This window comes from Tinamus guttatus, unplaced genomic scaffold (assembly GCF_059628265.1).
Source record: "Tinamus guttatus ecotype Peru unplaced genomic scaffold, ASM5962826v1 Tinamus_guttatus_pri_ptg000004l, whole genome shotgun sequence".
In the NCBI taxonomy this organism is placed as follows: Eukaryota; Metazoa; Chordata; class Aves; order Tinamiformes; family Tinamidae; genus Tinamus; species Tinamus guttatus.
In genome coordinates this window covers 7651322-7669727 of record NW_028288538.1, presented here as the reverse complement: position 1 = coordinate 7669727, position 18406 = coordinate 7651322, and positions in this window count along the sequence as shown.

Here is an 18406-nt window from a genome sequence, read left to right as displayed (position 1 = left end):
AGAGAGAAGGTGAGTGGGTGCTTATTATTCACTGCTCATCTCAGCGGAGGAATCAGAGGGCACCACGCACGGGCTGAGCTGAAGGCACGCGGAGGTGCCTGGGTAGAGTCATCTGGGGCCACCTGGGAGACCAGGAGTTCCGAAGGAAGGAGAGAAAGGAACTGTGGAAGCCGAACCCGAGCAGTGCCCTGGCAGGGCTAGCACGGGGCAGCCTCGGAAGGCGAGTCCCGGCACGGGGCGCTGCTGGGTGGAAGGGACATCTCCCCTCTCCATGGTCCTGCACCCTCTCCGGGGCTCAGCGCCTTCGTGGAGGACGTGGCTCATGACCGAAGCTGCTGGTTTGGGGGGCTGCCCCCCCGCCCCGGGGTCCTCTGCCTGTCCCAGTGCATCTCATCTCCAGCGCCGAGCCGAGGAGAGGGGCAAAGGCGGCGGGAGGGCGGACGGGGCTGGTTTGCAGGGGACCTGGGGACACCCCCTGTGTAGGCACGGGGCGGTGAGACGGAGACATGTGATGATTCCGACGTATGCACGGGGGTTCCCGCAGGGAAATCCACTCGAGAAAAGCAGGGCCAGCTCGTAACGAAGTACACGGCACGTTCCCAATGCGACCCACAGCAGCACCCCACGGAGTGCGCGGTCACCGGTGGGAAGCCCGTACCCGGGGTGGCCCGTGCCCACAGCCAGTGGCGACGAACACGCGTGGCCGTCGCTTCTGTAACTGCAAAGCTAGCGGGCTGCGGGAGACACCGCGCTGGCTCCGGCGCAGGCAGGGCTGCCCGGCCAGGCGGAAAATTAACACTGACATTGAGTTTAATTAAACAAAACAACCGGGTTGCGACTTGGAGCGGAGGCGTCGCAGCATCGGGTCGAGGGGGGGAATGGACCCTGTTTGGGCGCAAAACCCCGCGCTCGCCCCCTTCTCACCGCCCGACGGGCCGGGGCAGCCAGGTGCCCTGCGCAGCCCCGGCTGCCCGCGACAGCGCGACCGAGCCCGAGAGGCCCGAGCGGGGCCCACGAGGGACCGGGACGTGGACACGCTTCCCCCGCGGATCTTGCCGACCAGGAACGGGAAATAAAACTTTTTTCCCCTCTCGTATTGTCCGTCTCTTGCAAAAATGCGCAGGGGACACGTGCGGGGAGGATAGTCACGCGTGGCGCTGCCCCTGCGTGGAGTAGGGGCCCTGCCCAGCGCGCTGCGCGCGGGAGGGTGGAGGGCGGTGCTCCTGGGGGCAAATTTCGTTGAAGGGGCTTGGGACGACGCGGCTCCGGCGAGACCTGGGCACGGGGACAGGCAAACCTCTAGCGGCCACCGTCCAGTCCCACTTTCCGAGGGAAAAAGAAAACAAAAAGAAAAAAGAAAAGAAAAGAGAAAAGGAAAGGAAGGGAAAAATATACAAGAAGAAAAATAAAGGAAAAAAAAAGAAAAGAAGAAGGAAAAGAGGAAGGAAAAGAGGGAGGAAAGGCCTGATGTGGACAGGGAAAGTCCAAGCAGAGATAGAGACAGCAGCAGGGCAAAGATCAGCGGTCCTGGGGGACGCGGAGGAGCGGTAGAGACCGGGCTCTGGCTCTCCGCCCCGCTCCGGTTTCCCGCAGCCGTCGCCACGGCTCGACTCCGTTCAGCCGTCGGGACCCGCGTTAGACTCGGTCGGAAACTTCGCTGCCCGCGACGTTTTCTGGCCTCCCCCGTGTTCCTTCTCGGCGGGGCGGGAGCGGTGGCTGCAGCTGGGCAGCCCTCGGTCACCTCCCCGCCACCGGTCGCGTAGGGACCAGGGCGCAGAGCTCGCACACGGACACGGCGAAGAGGCGGGAGGAGCAGAGCGGCAAATCCTGTCCCCGTTGTGCAGCGTTTCACGGGATCTGAGCCCCTGTTCCGCCAAACTGCCGCCGCTCGGGGCCGCTTTCTACCTCCAAGGGGGCAGCTGCTCTCTGGAAATAGCGCGCAGCGCGGCGGCAGGAGAGCGCAGCGGAGGGCAGTGTCCCCGGCCACGACCGGGGGACAGAGATGACCGTCCCGACACTACTTCGGGAATCGCTCCGAAGCCGCCGAGATCTGGGGCTCGGCTATTTTACTACGTCTTGCCCGTGTTTCTGCCTGACCCCTTCCAGCTCTCAGATCTCTTCCACTGAGCACTCGGGAGCTTCCTCCAACTTTAAGAGACATCTCATTTCCCTCCAGGCCCCCTGGACTAAAGGAAAAAAAAAAGAAAAAAGAAAAAAGAGAGAGCGAGAATTCCCGGAGACGAGGTGCAGACCCTCTGTCGTCGAACTTCTGAGCAGCCATCTCGCTGCGCAGAGGCTCCTAGCCCCGTCACTATTTTATTTTATTTTATTTTATTTTATTTTATTTTATTTTATTTTATTTTATTTTATTTTATTTTATTTTATTTTATTTTATTCTTTTTTTTTCAATTGGGGGGAGCCCGTGAAATGTCGGTTTTGAAGGATATTTGTAATAACATAACCAGCAAAATGAATGTCATATTTTTGCTCCAATGAATTGGATTTCCTGAAATATTGTCTCCGTAATGATGCCTTTAGGCTCCTCTGGATTAGATAACTCTCCAACCACATCAAGAAGGCTAATTATCCCAAAGCCACTTTCCCCGCATTTTCACATCTATTTTATATATATATGTATATATAAAATATTTTCGAGTCTCCAGAGCGGGGCCACCTTTGCCCGGGGACACAGCGCCGGGCGGCGGGAGAGCTGCAGCGCCCCGCGCCCATCACCGTGACGTCCTGCCTGCCCTCGGGGGGAGCCCGGCCAGAGGTGCACGGGGGGCCGCCAGGGGGTCGCCGCCTGCCCCACAGAAAGGTGCGGAAGGGCCCGAGAGGAGAGAGTCGCTGCTCCGAGGGGGCGCGCGGAGGCGGGGACGCCCCGTCGAGCCGCCGTGACGCCGCGAAGCTGCCCGCCAATCAGAAGGGCCCGGCCGCGCCTCGGCAGCCCGTGCTGACCAATGAGAGCCGCGCGGCGCGATCCCCCTCGACGGCGCGAAGGGCGGGCGCGCACGTGGCGCGGCCCAGCGCTCCCTCCCCGCCCGGACCCGCGGCCCCCGTGTCCCGTCGGGGAGCCGCAACGACCGCCCGTCGCGGCCCCGTCCCCAGCGTCCGCGGGGGCGGCGACGCCGCTGCTTGCGGAGGGCACTTGCAGGAGCCCCATGGGCATGGACGCCCCCCCCGGGGAGGCCCGCGCGTGGGTGTCCCACGCCGGCCTCGTCTCGCCCACAGCCTCCCGGCCCCGCACGGCCTCTCTGTCCCGGCTCTTTGCCTTCGGACGGGGAGTTTGTGCTTCGGGATTATTCGGCCCCTGCAAGTTTTTTGTTAGGCAGTCCTGAAAGGCCTCAAAGGCTGGGAATACCATTCTAATTACAGGGAAGCACAGCTTATTTAGAAGATAAAAAGAGACTTGTAGTCTCATAACAGCTTCTTATATCCGTCAAATAAGGATCTCTAATGACGGGGTGAGAGCCAGTGAATGCGTAAAACAAACTAAAAAAAAAAAAAAAAAAAAAGAGCGAAAATAAAGCAGCCAGGGGCTTAAGATATATTAAATTACCCTGATTAGGAATTTAGGCTGTGGCTCGAGTCTGCTGGAGAGGCTGGCGAGGGAGGGGGGGACGGAAAGTGCTGCTATTCATTTCTGGGGAGAGGGGTCAGTAGGTCGGAGGAGTTCACAGGGCCTGGCTCTATTCTTATGCTAACAGAGAATACAAGCGCTGGCCTGGAAAATAGAAATGAATTTGCAATAATCCGAGCCCCTCTGTTTGCAAGGCGAGCGGCTCTATAGCTAATTGCAGCCCGGGCTCCCCCGCCTCATTGCGGACAGTTGTAACGATGCATGGGAGATTAGAGCCCGGGGGTTCTCTTTTTTTCCTTTTTTTTTTTTTTTTTAGGTAGTCTCTCCCCCTCCCTCTCCCCGACGGTGAAATATTCCGGGGCAGACGCTGGTGTTTGGGCTGGCCCTGCTCGCAGGGAGCGGGGCCAACCAACTTCTTGAACTTCCCCGGAGCCGTCGGCGCTGCCGCGGCCGCGCGAGGGAACGCCCGGGGGGGGCGGCGGGGCCCGTCGGGCCGGCGCTCCCGGCTGCGGGTGGGGATGTGGAGGGGAGCGGGAGGCAGGCAGGGTCCCGGGGCGAGGGAGGGTTGCTTGAGCTGCCGGTGACAAGCAGTAAATCGGGGAAGAATAGCGCATGGAAAGGAGACGTCGCGGCCGCTCGCCGGCCCTACAGCTGCCGCCCCGTCTCGCCGCTACCCGAGCGGGCGGCAGCGGCCCCTGCGGCGCAGCGGCTCCGCGGTGGCCGCCGCCGAGGGACGCCCGGCTCCGTCCCCGCCGCCCCGACGGGCGCCCCGGCGCTCGGCGCCTCCCTGCGCGGCCGCTCCGTCGGCTCGCGCCGTTTCAGCACCCTGGACAGGAGGGCGGGCGGGGCCTGCGCTGTCCTGCGCGCCCTGGACGGACACGTCCCCGCTCCGGACGGTTCCCACCGCTGTCCGGGCCTCTCTCGACCCGATAACACCCTCCAGAGCGAGGGCCGGGGGGGTCTGTGTCAGCCCGTTGGGGGCGAGGCTGCCCCACGGGAGCCGCAGAACGTCACCCGCTCTAGGCAGGGCCCGATCCTGCCCCCGGGAACTGGGACCGTTCGCAGGTTGCCGTCAAGGGAGGGCACCTCCCGGCCCGTGGTTGCCTTGATGGCCCCGGCCTGCGCCCCGTCGTGCGACCGAGCCCGGGTCAGCGGTGTTGGCCACGGCGGCGAGCGCCGAGCCGGGGGCTGGGCACGGCGGCTCCGCTCCTTCCGTAACCGCCTCTGCCTCCTCGTCCCGGGCTGCCCCCAAGGCAGAGAAACCCTCCGCGGGTTGTGCCTGGCGCCGGTGGAACGAGGCGCTACCGGCTCCGCGCCCAGCGCCGGCTCCGCGGCCGCGCAGGGTCGGTCCCCGCGGAGCCCCTGCCGCCCTTGGCAGCGAGAGCGACCGCGGCGAACTGCGCGCTGCCCTCCCTGCAGCCGGGACTGTCCTTGTCCTCCCGCGTCCCCGCCGCAGAAATCGGGCACAGCGAAACCCAGGGGAGGTTTGGAGAGCGGGGCCGCCGCGGCTTTTGCTCCCCGCCTCTCTCAAAATCGCTATTTCTGTCTCTCCGAGAGGTACAGAATTTTCTCACCCGAGATTGATATTAAAAAGATAATTTTCCTAACTGGCATCCGTTGGACACATTCACCCCCACTCACATTGTCCTTGCCACAAAGCCGCTCTTGGATGTTTATCCTGACATTTTTATTTGTCGTTTTAAAAGAAGGAACCTCTGGATATTAGTCAGTGGATGGTTCTGAGAGGTACGCTAAGCTTAAATAAATTATATTTCAGGTACATAAAAATAAGAATTAAAACACGGCGTCACTAATTTCCAATTGTATGTTGAGTCGCTTCGGAAAACGGCAGTACTATTTGTAATAATAATCTATTAACTGTATTTGGGTGGAATTTTCAGTAGAAAGAATTCATTATGGGGTTCCTTCGTGTGTAGTCGTTCTCAGGAGGAAATAAGAGGGGGGGATCAGAAAAAAAAAAAGAAAAAATATACAGACGAGAGTTTAAAATTTGTTTTGGAAAAAAAAAAATCATCGGCGCTTTAATCTCTCCTGCTCTGGGGCACGGAGATGAGCTGGAGACGAGGTTTATTTCGCAATGCGAGTCGGGGGTTGCGTTTCCCTCGCAAGCGGCGGCCCCGGGGCTCGGCCCGGTGCCCGGCAGCCCCGCAGCGCTGCCCGGGCGCTTCTCCTGCCCGCCCGGCTCCGCTCACGCCCCGTCCCAGAGCCCCGGAGCGCGGGGGCTCGCGGTGACACTTCGCACAGGGCCGAGCGCCTGTCGCCTTGCGCGTGCAGGGACGTGTCGCTGCTGTCGAGGAGGACAGCTGGGACACACAGCTCCGCAATAAACCCCGTCCTGCAGCATCCCTGCGGCAGCCCCCGCCGCCAGCGCCTCTTTCCTCACTCGCTCGTTCCTGCAGCTTACAAAGTCGCATAGGGGAAGGGGAGCGGGTTTATTTTGCAGCAAGGAGCTGTGTAATACGGCTATGAAAACGCTGAGAAAATGGCCCAATTTCCCTCTGCTAATCGAGGACTAATGTCTGTTCAAGAGCCGCTTCTCTGGCCCCTGCAACCGCTACGCTGGGTCCAGCGGGCAGCGCGTAGAGCCCCGCACGACGGGGCGGCAGCAACAGCCCTGCGTGGGCTTCCCGGGGAGGAACCGCGGGTGGGCGGTTTGGGACATAGCAAGTTGGGTTCCTGGGAAATGCCCCCCACCCCGGTGGATTCGCCCCCAGGTTCTTTCCCTTGTCTCGGGGCCCTTCGCAGGCTCCTTTCCCTCCACTTCGGGAGGCGTTGGTAAGGGAGTTCTCACTTAAACGAAAATCTCAAAGTCGCCTGCAAAGACGCCCCCGCGGCCCCCCGTCCGGCGGGGTGGGAGATGAAGCCCGGCCAGGGGGGGCTCCTCCTGTTCGAGTTGGGGGGCAGGTGGGGGAAGCTCTACCTGAATCGCCTGGGCGGGCGGGTGCGGATGCCCAAGGATGCCTGAGGGCGCACGGCGAGGGCTGCGATACGCGCAGGAGGGGTAAAAACAGAGTGTGCGGGTACATACCCGCGCGTACGGGTACACACCCGGGTGTGCTTGTACACACCCGTGAGCGCGGGTGCTCGCAGGCCGGGCGCACACCCGCGGGCGTGGACACCCGCAGAGACCGGGCGCGCTCCCGCGGGCAGCCCCACGCGCGGCGGGTCCCGGTGCGCGGCCTCGGTGAGAGCCACCTCTGCAGCTGGCACCCCCGGCCGTGCCCCCCGTGCCAGCGCAGCCGGCGGCGGAGCAGAGGTGCAAAACCCGGCGCTCACACCAACAGCAGCAGGGAGGGACCCCCCGCCCTTGCGCAAGGCGAGGAAGCAAAAAACGCCTCCGGGATAACGGTGCCGCGGAGCGTTTCCCTGTGCCCCACGAGCCGGCCAGGACCCCGCACCGTTTCCTGGATGGCTCGGGAGAGACGGGGCTAGGGAGGGGGCTGCCCGGGACGGGGGTCCAGGTGCCCGGGGGGGAGCAGCGGGACGTGTCGGTGCCGAGGGCGGGGGGCGCCGGCGGGGGCTGTTTGGGTGCCACATTAACACGCGCTGCAGTGCGCACACGGGAGCCCCTCCCCCCGCTCTGCCTGTATGCTAATCACATGCAAATCGCCTCGTTTGCATGTTTATCTCTGTCAATGGGCGAGCGTGGCGGGCGAGGTAATACATTTCCCAGCGCGGCGCCCCCCGCCCCGCCGGCCCCGCCGCCCGGCCCTGGCACCGCGGAGGCAACTGCCGCAAAATGGCTGCCCGGGGCGGGGGGGCTGCGAGACACCGGGAGCCCCCGCCTCGGCCCCCCGGCAGCCTCCGTGCCCCCCCGGGGGCCACCCAGCCCCCTCCCCCGAAAGCCAGCGCCGGATTTTGTGCTCAAGCAGCCAATGCGGGCGGCGTCACCCTTCCCCCTTCATCTCTCCTCCTCTCCATCCCTCCCTCCCCCGCTCCATCTTTCCTCCCCCCCATCCCTCCTCCCCGCTCTCCACACACACACACCCTCCGCCCCGAGACAAATCCACGCCGGAGAAGGGATATTTCCCTGCTCAGGGAGATTTCTGTGCGATTCGGGGGAAAGTCCCTTTCCTCCTTCCTGGGGGCTCCGACCCTGTGCGACGTCGATGCGGGCGCTGAGCCCCGAGCAACTCGTGACCGCTGTGGGTCGGCCGCGCTTCAGTCGGGCGGGCGCGGAGGAGCCGCAAGCCGGCGCCTCGGGGCTGGTTTCTGCCCTGATCTCGGCCCTGCTGCGGGTCCTGGGGGGGTTCCACGGACACCCGTGTGAGAAAGGAGCCGCGTGTGCAAACACGCGGGTGATCCCCGCGCCGGCAGCGCGTTACCATGGAAAAGCCGCGCACCGCACGGCCGGGGCGCAAAGGCGAGGCACCTGTGTGCTTGTATTTTTTTATTATTATTATTATAAAATCGGCCGCAGGGACAGGGCTCAGGCCGCGGCGCCCGGGTCTTTGTGCAGCGAAGCGGCCGCCAGCGAGACCTGTCCCTGGGCCCGGCCCGGCTGGGGTCTCAGCCTGGTCCGGGAGGGAGCCGGGGCACCCCGGGGCGGCGGCTCCCGCAGCACAGGGTGGCTGCGAGGGCTCCTTGAGCCAATATCGCGATTTTCAACCACATACTTTGAAGGCCGGCGTTTCTGGGAGCGCAGGGCCGCAAGTCCGCCCGGCCCCCGCCTCCGCACCCACGCGTGGCAGAGCTGGCCCCACGCGGAGGGTGGGCGAGTTCTGCGGCCAGATCCCCGTGCGAGCTCCGCACGGGCTGCAAATGTGGGAACAGCTAAGGCCAACCTCGTGGCAAGGCCAAAAATGGGGCACGTATCTCTGCAAAGCAGTGGGCCAAGGAGGCAGCCCCTGGGAAGGGCGCCGTGGGTATGTGCACATACTACATTATATCGGTTATATATATGGGATATATACACATTAAAATATATTTGTATATATTGCATAATATTTTATCGTAGTATATTTTATCATGTCACATTATGCCGTGTTATGCTCTAAGCTGCCATGTGCTTTGTTGTTTTGGGGGGCGTCTTTGCAAGGACACCCGTATTCCACCGTTTCCTCACCTCCTCCTAGCCTCTTATCTCCCCCCCCTTTTTTTTTAATTCTCCCAAATCTTGTCACCTTCTCACTCTCTGCAACTAAGGTGCTTTCGTTTCCTCTTTCTCTTATCTCTATTTTTATCACGGGAAAGAAGGTTAATTCCTTCTCCTTCTCCCGAAATTGTCTTCCAAACAAATAATATCAGACTAAAACCAAATCTGCCAGACTGTGCCTGAGTCTTCCGGGCAAACTCTTCCATTCCCACTGACCAGTTTATCACCCAGGCGTCACCTGTATCAGCAAACGAGACCCCCGCTCCTAGCGGCAGAGAGAGTGGACTTGGGAGCTTTTTATTTGATTTTATTTTAGTTTTTATCGTCTTCGAAGGTTCTCGTTTGGGGGGGGGGAACCCCGACACACGCAACGAGCCTATGGGCAGGGGGGAACCCGCTCCCCGGACAGCTCGAGGCCGCCGGGCAGAGACGGGAGCGGGAGCGAAAAGCCCCGGGTTTGGCCCCCCCGGCCCCGGCCTCGGCCCCGCCACCCCCGCGCGGGGACCGGCCCCCAGCCCGGCCTCCCCCGGCCCCAAAGCGCGGTGGGGGGCGGGGGGCAGGGGTGGAGTTTGTCCCGAGCCCTCCGGGGACCCCCTGCGTCCCCCCCGGCGGCAGCGGGACGGGGTGGCCGCTCCCCGTGGGCCCGGGCTGCAGGTGCGAGGCTGGCCCGGGGGTGCCGGGCCGGGCCGGGGCCCCCTCGTGTCCCCGGGCCGGCTCCGAGGTGGGTGTTCCCCTCCCGAGGGGGGCGGAGAGAGGCAGGAGCGGGGCAGGAAGTTTGGGGAAATCCCCTGTGCTCTAACGCTTCTGCTGCCGGGCAGCGCGGAGCATCCCGAGCATTTCCGAGCATCCTTGAGCATCCCCCAGCATCCCGAGCATTCCCGAGAATCCCTGAGCACCCCGAGAATCCCGTAGCATCCCCGATCATGCCCGGCCCCGCCGCTGCTCCCGGAGACCCGCACGAGCGCACCGGGGACGAAGGGGAAGGCTCGGGGCTCCGAAATGCGGCGGTGCCCAGAGCCAGCCCGGGCAGTGAGGGGTTGCAGGGCTGGTGCAGGACACCCCGCGGCTGCAGAACCCCCCAAACCTGCCCGTGCCACCGCGCCGCGCAGCAGAGGCGGCCCCGAGAACAAGGCGGTCCCTTACCTGAGAGCGGCCTGCGCGGGCCCCGGGAGGGCTGGGGGCTCCCGTCCTCCCTCCTCCGCTCCCTCCTCTCGCAGCAGAAACTTCCCGCCAGCCCGGGGGAACTTCGCGGGCGGCCGGTCCCGGTCCCTGTCTCGGTCCCGATAGCGGGGCCGGTGAGAGGCATCAGCCCCGCGCCGAGCACCCGGGGAGAGCCGCGCACCCCGGGCCATGTTTATGTGTGGAAAGAAGGGTAATTTGAGTGCTTATACCAAGAACCGGGGTTGTTAAGTTTGCAGGCAGGCGGCTAAACGGTGCCAAGTGCGGGAAGGCGGGGGTGGGGGGTGGCTGGGGGTGTGTAGAAATAAAGAGCAATTGTCAGAGGCGAACAAAAGGCGGAGGATGGAAAGGAGCTGGGAATCCCGGGGCAGAGCCCCTCGGCGTGGACTTGAACTTGGGCTTTGACACCGTTTGCGAGTCGGAGAGAGGCTCTGCCTGGCTGGGCCGGGCTGAGCCGGGCGAAGCGGGCTCTGTCCCCCCCGGCACGGGCTGCAGCAGAGAGAAAACAGCCCTGATCTCGGAGGGAGGGGGCATCTGCTGCATTAACCCCCCCCACCATACACCCACAGCAAGGGGGGGTCCAGACGGGGGGTGATGCAGAGCTGAGAGCGGCTGAGGCCCGACGGGCTCAGCGCAGCTCCCGGCGCGGCGGGGACCCCCTCGGGGCGCCGCGCCCGGGGAGGGGCCGCCGGGGCCAGACGGCCCCGCTGCCGGGGGGGGGCCGGTTCTCACAGTCTGCGCCCGAGCCTGGATTCTCTTCACGTCCCGGCCGGTCCCCCCTTTGCTGCTATTCAGCACTTAATTGAACATTAATGGCAGCTGGGGATGAGGTCATTGGAGCCGGCTTTTCTCACACATTTTTCATGCAAATCCGCTAAACTCTAAACAAATTTGAATAAAACCCCCTTTGTGTGGGTCCTGCATGGTGTTTTTCCACGGGCCGCTCCGCCTGTCTCCGCACACTTCATCCAGGGGGGCCGGCGGCAGAGCCAGGCTGGGGGGAGCCGCTGAGCTGGGAAGTAGCAGGGAGAAGCGAGGATGAGGGGGGACTCCCTGCCCGGGGCCTGCAGGGAGGAAGCGCTGAGACGAGACACATTCAATACCCCGCCAGGCTGAGCGGTGCCCACATCTTCCCTGGGCATCTGGAGCCAGGATCTCTCACAGGACACCCTAGTCCCAGGGAGGTGGCTATGGAAGCCCTTAGGGACACCCACCTGCCCAGAAGCCCCAGTCCTCCCCAGTAACACGGGTGCCCCCCAGAAGCATCACCCCCACTCACACCCATCCCTCCCAAACACCAGCCACCTTCAGCAGCCCCAGTCCCACCAGTTCCCCCCGTTACACCAACACCCCCCAGTAAGAGCAGGGCCCCCTTGGCAGCTCTGGCAGGCGGCGCCGGGTGCCGGCGTCGCGCAGGCTACAGGCACGCAGAGCCCCCGGCCCCCCTTGTCGCGCAGCCCCATTAGCATCCGCGCGCCGGCCGGCCCCCTGGCCAGCCTTGAACTTGGCCATGGCGGCCCGCGCTCCTTCTGCCTGCCTGGGCACGCACAATGCGGCCGCGGGCCTTTGTTTGCTTTTTCGGGTTTCAGCTGGGAAAGCGGTCACCTCTCGGCGCCTGCCCGCGGCCGGGCACAACGGGGATCCCCGCTCTGCAGGCAGAAGGGCTCCAAATCATTTTAGAGACATGTTCATTATAGTCTTTCACGGGCCCTGTTTGCGCTGGCTTTAACAGCCACTTCCCCGGCAGGGTTCGGACCAAATAAAGATCGTTCATCAGCACGGGGTTGGCTCACAGAAACGTGCCCGCCTGCTGCTACGTGGGGCCTGGTGCAGCCCGGGCACTCGCTCTCGGCTGCTCCCGCTTGCTAAACGATTTGTCTGCAGGTGCCTGGGTTTATTCCGCAAGCAGAGCCCGCTGCCTCCTCCGTTCCGAGACTGCACCAAATCACACCACTCACTTTTGTAAAACAGAGTGTTTATTTTCAACAGTGCATGGGGTAGGGGTTGATTTTAATGGAAGGGGGTTACAGTCAGTACATTTCTCGCATGGGACTAGGGTCAAGGGCAATAAAAGAGCAGCGGGGCCGGAGGGCTGCGCAGTCCTGCAGGCTTTACACCCACAGCCCCAGTGGGCAGCCGCGCTCCATGATCAAAGCCCAACCTGCGTGTTCCCCGGTGCTGCAAACAATACTCCGCCAGCTTGGATATCCCTCCCGCTCCTTCTAACCTCCTTGCATTCTGCCTCTTGAGACAGTGGCTTGCTTAGTTCTCTCTGCCTGAGCAGAACAAGCTTGTCCGGAGGTGTTCAGGACACCAAAGACAGGTAAACATCCAGGATTTATGTGGGATTTTCTCCCAGCTCTCTGGGTTTCCCTGGCTCCCTCCCCAGGGTTGGACCGATGGGATTTGTAGCCATGCAGAAACCCTCTGTGTTCATGAGCAAAAGCCACCTCTTCTCTGGGGCCATTGCGGGGACAGGATGGGCCCTCCTGGAGAAGCTGGGGACATCAGACAGCAAGTCCAGTCAGGTGGTGGCCAGCAGTGACGAGGAGCTTGGAGGCTTGAAAGGTTCCTTCTCCTCTCCCTGCGATCTGGGAACGAAACACAAAATACAGGGGGTTATGATCTACAGCAGGGGAACGGGCACGCAGAGAACGCAGCAGCCCCGCCGGGCTCAGCCATGTGCAGAACAACTCATGCCACACACGGACCCTCCTTTCCCTCCCACCAACCTCTCCTCACTGCTCTGGTCTCCAGCCAGCCCAGCAGCTCCAGGCCACAAACCACGAACCCCCCTCACAGCTGATGGGCCCGGAACCCCGAAACCCCAAGCGCTGCCGTCCCCGGCGGAGCCTCCCCTCGCGCCCCTGCCCAGCAAATCCCCCTTTCCCTGCCCCGCGCGGCCGGCCGGCGCGGGCTCCCAGCTTCGCCCTCCTCCGCAGGCTTTGGGCATGGGATTACTCTGCATGTCAGAGCCACTAAAGGAGCAGCCCTCTGATGTTTTAATCTTCGTGTTAACTTTCGCTGCCCTCATCGCCCTTCTCTGTCTGTAGAAAGTGATACTGAGCCACAGAGCCGGATCCAAAGCTGTTACACTTGCCCAAAGTGCAGTCTAGTCTATTCAGCTCTCTGCACTTCCTTGCCTTTGCCCCACACATCTTACACTTTGTAACAGGTTCTCCCCTGCTTTCCTGTGTTTTGTTTTATTTTATTTTATTTTATTTTATTTTATTTTATTTTATTTTATTTTATTTTATTTTATTTTATTTTATTTTAACTTTATTTTTTATTTCCATTTCCTCTGCACTTTCCCTTTGGCAAGCACAAGATCCTCTGGCATGGCCTCCAAAGCCAGTTCCATCCCTCTGTCGTCCTCTCTTTACTTTGCTTATAAACTGCTCTGCTGGAAGGCATAAGGACTAGTATAACTAATTCAGGTACATTGGGAACCTGAGTGCAAAAGAAACCATCAGTTGGCTAATTTATTTTTTTTTATTGCACCAAATTGCAATTTTTTAAAACACTGCAAATTTTATAAAATATTTGCGAGCCCATTTTAAGAGATAAATCTTCTGTGTGACTCTCTAATGAGCCGCCCTGGGAGTAGCTGGCATGTGACGAGCCGCGGGTCGCGCAGCAACGTTTCTGACTGCGCCTGCATGAGCCACTGTCACCCTCTGAACTGTGCAAACACTCTGCGCTCTGGGGTCCAGGCTGCAGTTTTCACGGGTATTTTCTCTCCATCTCAAAATGGATCTTCCCATAACCACCTTATGACAACACTCCTAAAGCATTTGATGGACATCCATGGAAAAACCCTTTTCACAAACTTTGAAGCAAGCCTAAAACATACGGGGACAGAAGCGAACCCAGGCCAGCTCTGCACCAGGAGGGTGGCCATGGGACAGGCCCGCCAAGCTGGGAGTCACAACAGAGGTTTGTGCTGCAAGAAACAAGAATGTCAACGGGCAGCACCGTGTTATCCAACGTGACATTCGGGGCCATCCCGAATCCCACTCCAGTAAGAAACTGGAGGCAGCCGGGTTGGACCATCCCAGCCAATTTAAAGCTGCCTCTTGTGTCAAGCTTGAGAAAAGCCAAAACCTACTGCAAACACCTCCTGCATAGCCAGAGTTTAGTGCTCTGTGCCCTGGTGGAGCTTTGTGCAGAAAACCCAAGGAGCCTCCATCACACACGGTCCCCTTGGCCTGGGGCTGTGCTCACCCACTGCTGGGAGTACACCAGGGCTCTGCTCCCAAACCAGCGCTGCCTTCCCTCCCCTTCCTTTCCCTCCCGTCTCTCCCCAGTGCCCCGGACACTGAAAGCAGCCTGGAATCCCTCCTTTAAAACAAATAAACAGTAGTCATTGCAATTACCAATTCACGCCATGCCCGAGCTGCAGCCCAGAGCCCCGCGCCCGATGCTCTGTCCGTGCTGCCGCGAGGCCTTTAGAGGGCTCCGCGTCACCCCTCGCTCCCCGGCCTCGGCGCTGCGCGAGGGCACAAGCAAAGACCGTCCCGCTGCGCTGCCGCACTCCTCCCGACCAGGCTCCTTTCCTTGCTAATCCACTACCCATGCGGCGCGGAAGGAGGGATCTGCTCCTCCCCTCGCCTCTCCCGGCCTCCGCTCCACAGACTCACGTGGAGAAACTTTCTGGACAATTCAATCTCGTCAGGCTGTTACTTAGAAAAACCTTCTCCACTGTCTTTTTTTTTTCTTTTTTTTTCTTTTTTTTTTTTGCTCCCCCTTTCCTTCCTTCTACCCTTTTTAGGCCCGCTGCTAGCCCTGATTGAATTTTGCAAGCCCCTGATACCTTTCTTTCTGTACAGATGCACGCTGCTTATGCAAATACCAGCCTTTCATACTGCCTCCCTGGCTCAAGATCCCCAACTTGAATGTGACCAAAAGCTGCGCTTGCCCCTGCTCGCTCCTTAGCACAATTACACCTCCATCCTGCTCCGGGGGCCCGGGGAGGGAAAAAATCATTTTAAACTAATAACACGTGCTGTTTGCTTTGGATAATTACACGGGAGCTTCGGCTTGTAAGAGCTCTGCAATGCTCCATTCGGTGGGGTGGGAGGGAGGCTCTGCGCTACGCCTACGCCGCGCGTTTTGTCTCCGGCACGAGCTGCGTGCGTGTGCGGGGCCTCCGGAGGCCGCCTCCTCCGCTCGCCTGTGTCCTGGGCAAAGGCACCTGGGCAAGCGTTTGCGTTTCCGAAGGAGGAACTTCCCCGCGCTTTGGGCTCCGCGAGAGGAAAACGCAGCTGGCATTTTCTTATCTCAAGTTACAATTTCCTGCGAGCATCAAGATAACAAAACATCAGTGATGGGAAGGGCGAGGGAAAGGGATGCATCATCTCCCGCCCAGAGAGGGGCACACGGCAATGCAGGGAGACCCTGGGAGCAGCGAGAGGAGATGGTGGGGAAGAAAGGACACCCAAGGGAGCCGGCCCGTGTGACTGCTCTCACTCGAATCGCAGCCCTGCCGTCATTGTTGTCCTCCCGCCTTGTTTCCCGGGGAAGTTTATGTGCAGGGCTTTTGCTGGGGCGAGAAGGAGGAGGGGAGCTTTCCCCAAAAGCACCCAGGAATCTGTCAAAAGAGGGACAGAAAAGAGAAGAAGAAGGGAGACAGAGAGTGGGAACGTCAAGGACCCCTGACTAATGAATAGCAAGTTTGCCCTTGAACCTCCCTGGGCTTTGCCATTCCCAGGCTCCGAACAAGGGCTGATGCATGCTTGGGCCCAGCTGCAGGGGGACCGGGCTATGGTTCATCTCAGACACTTTGACAGCCCGGGCCTTTTCCCTGCATAGCTCAGACTTGCCTAACTACTCCCCTGGCAACAGCTCAGTGCAGGAACCTGCACTGAGGCCCTGCCTGCTGCATACAGAAGTGCCGAGGAGGAGGGGAGCTACTCCGAGAAATTAGCTGGAGACCGGGTTAACCCATCAAGTGCTGGGTGGACATCGCGAACCCTCCAGCTGGGTCCCCAGTGGGGGTCCCCACTGGCATGAGGTGGCGGGGTGTCCTCAGCAGCAGCGCTGGGCTCTCCGTCAGCTGGAGAGAAGCAGCGGCGAGGGAGATGTGTTGAGACCTGATGTGCAAGCCGATTGCTGGCTAGAGAAGCCCCACGACCTCCTGCTTCTCCAGCACCTCGGATCTAGCAGGCACTGCAGCTCCTGAGTGCCATGGACAGGACGGGGAGCTGGCAGAGCTTGAACTTCCTTGCGAGGCTGAAAGAGGCCACCAGCAGCTGTGGCACTGCTGGACAGGGCACGGTCTCCCTCCTGCATGGCACGCACGGGGCATCCCTCTGGGGGCAGAGGAGAGGGGGCCGGGCTGGGTAAGAGCCATGAACGTGCCCCGGACGGGTGCTCTCTGCATTGCGGATCAAAGACGAGGGACGAGCGGGGTCCATGCTGAATGGCTGGAGCAAACAGGCCTTGCACCCAGCAGCAAGCGCCCGACAACCCCAGAGCGCGACCCAGAAACATTCCCACATCCCGGCCCCTTATAAATCAACAGGGAGAGGGGGAGGGCTCCTTTTCGGCCTCTGTTTTTAGAGAGCATCTTTCATGTGCAGCCCCTGAGAGCAAGGGCTTTGCTGAGCTTGTTAAGGAAGGCTCCAGCGCCAGGCAGAGAGGGGGATGCACCATATGGAGAGGAAAAAGAGAAAAGGGGACACTGAAAATGGAAAATTATGCAAATCAGGAGGAGAAGCGCTCTGGCGAAAGGGGGAGGGAGGCAGCGAGGCACTGGGGGATGGGAAAAGGGAAAGCGGGCAAAGGCAGCCCTGGCTTCAGGGGACACTAGCCTAGCGGCACCAAGGGAGGAGGAAGGACAGACTTTCTCCACATTTGGTGTCCAGGTGAGAGAGCCCTTGGCCAACACCTCATCACCCATCCAGGTGCCTGACGCTCCTGTCCCAGGGGAGCTTCCCTGTCGCCACAGCCTGGCGGAGGGGCCATCTCGCGGGTGGGAGCAGGCGCGGTGCCGCTCTACCTCATGGCGCTCGAGGCCGCGCCGCCGCGCCGCTCCACACTGCCGCTCCAGCCTCGCCACAGACCCGAGCTCCAGGAATGAGCCTTGGCAAAGGCCACCTCTCCCACCCTGGCCCTGCTTTGGGGTGAAGGCACCGGGCTGGGGAGCAGCAGGCGGGCGCCGCCCCCCCACACGTGTCGCTCGCAGGAGCCCCAGGCCTTGCAGACACGGGGCTGTGGTGACCTCCTTCGCAGAGGTGTCCCCAGGACCTCTGTTGCTATGGTGATGAGGTGGAGAGCAAACTTCCTTTTTTTTTTTTTGGTCAAGGTTTTTGCTTTTAATCAATCACAAAAACTGGACTCCCGTACACCGAGGTGCCGGGGGCCTTGTAATAAATGGCCATAGCAACAGCGAGGCCCTGAGTTGTCTCCCTGGGTCTCTCAGCATTTCTCCGGCGCGCGTGCGCAGCGAGGGTGAGCAGCCAGTGTGGTGACTTAAACCACGTCGGAGCTCCCAGAGCTTCCACCCTCCAGGCGCGGTGGGTCCTGGGGCTGCAGGAGGAGCTGGTGCTGATGGAGCTCCTGTGGCAGCGAGATGGCTGCAGCCCCAGCCTCGCACAGGGATGCTGTGCAAGCACAGGCTGCAAAAAGGAACTTTCCTGGCCCTTCGGAGTGTTGGTCCCAGTGCTCCAACTCCATTGTGGATGCTGCTTGCTGCTTAACATGTGCTTTGGAGAAGCTACCTGCCTCTTCCCACCACACAGTGCCGAGGGTGCCTTGTGCTGATGGCAGAGAAGCGCTGCTCCCTCCCTAGGCTGGTTTCGCTTCAGAAATGGGTAAGTTGCCCCTTCAGACGGCGATCTGCACCTCTCCACCCATGCACAAGTCTACCTTTCCAAGGATGTGTGATATATCTGTCACGGGCTTTTCAAAGGCTGACGAATCCTTTCTTTGTCGCATGCTGCAGATGCTCTGGTGCACAGCTCTCGAGAGGGACAGTTCTCCCACTCTCTCACGGCACAGGCATGATTTCTTCACAGCTCCTTTGTTTTTTTTTTCTTCCAGAAACCTTTTTCGTGTCCTGTCTTCTGGGCTCAGCTCACATTTAGGAAACAGCTCACTGTCACAACTGTGACTGTTCTTTGTGGACCAGGCCCACCCTGCAGATCTTCACAATGTGTCAGCTCCCTTCTCCACCTCATCTTTCACCCTCCTCACATATAACCATCCACTCAGCCCAGAGGCTGGACTCATTGCTCTGCATCCCCTGTATGCTTCCCCCATCCTACTTCCAGCTCACTCCATTGCTTCCTTCAATGGCTTCGGAGCAGTCGAATCAGTGCTTTTCATTCATTCTACTTGGCAACACCTATAACCAGCAGCAGAAACTGCTCCTGGCTGCCACCTCCCTTGGCTGCTCCCTCCCTCTCGGCCCTGACGCAGCCTTTGATCACACTCCAGTCTCAGATATGACACTTGCTTTTTTAGCTCCTTTGCCTGTGCGTCACATCAGGAAATCTTCTCTTACCACATCCCGCATGGATCACCCCATT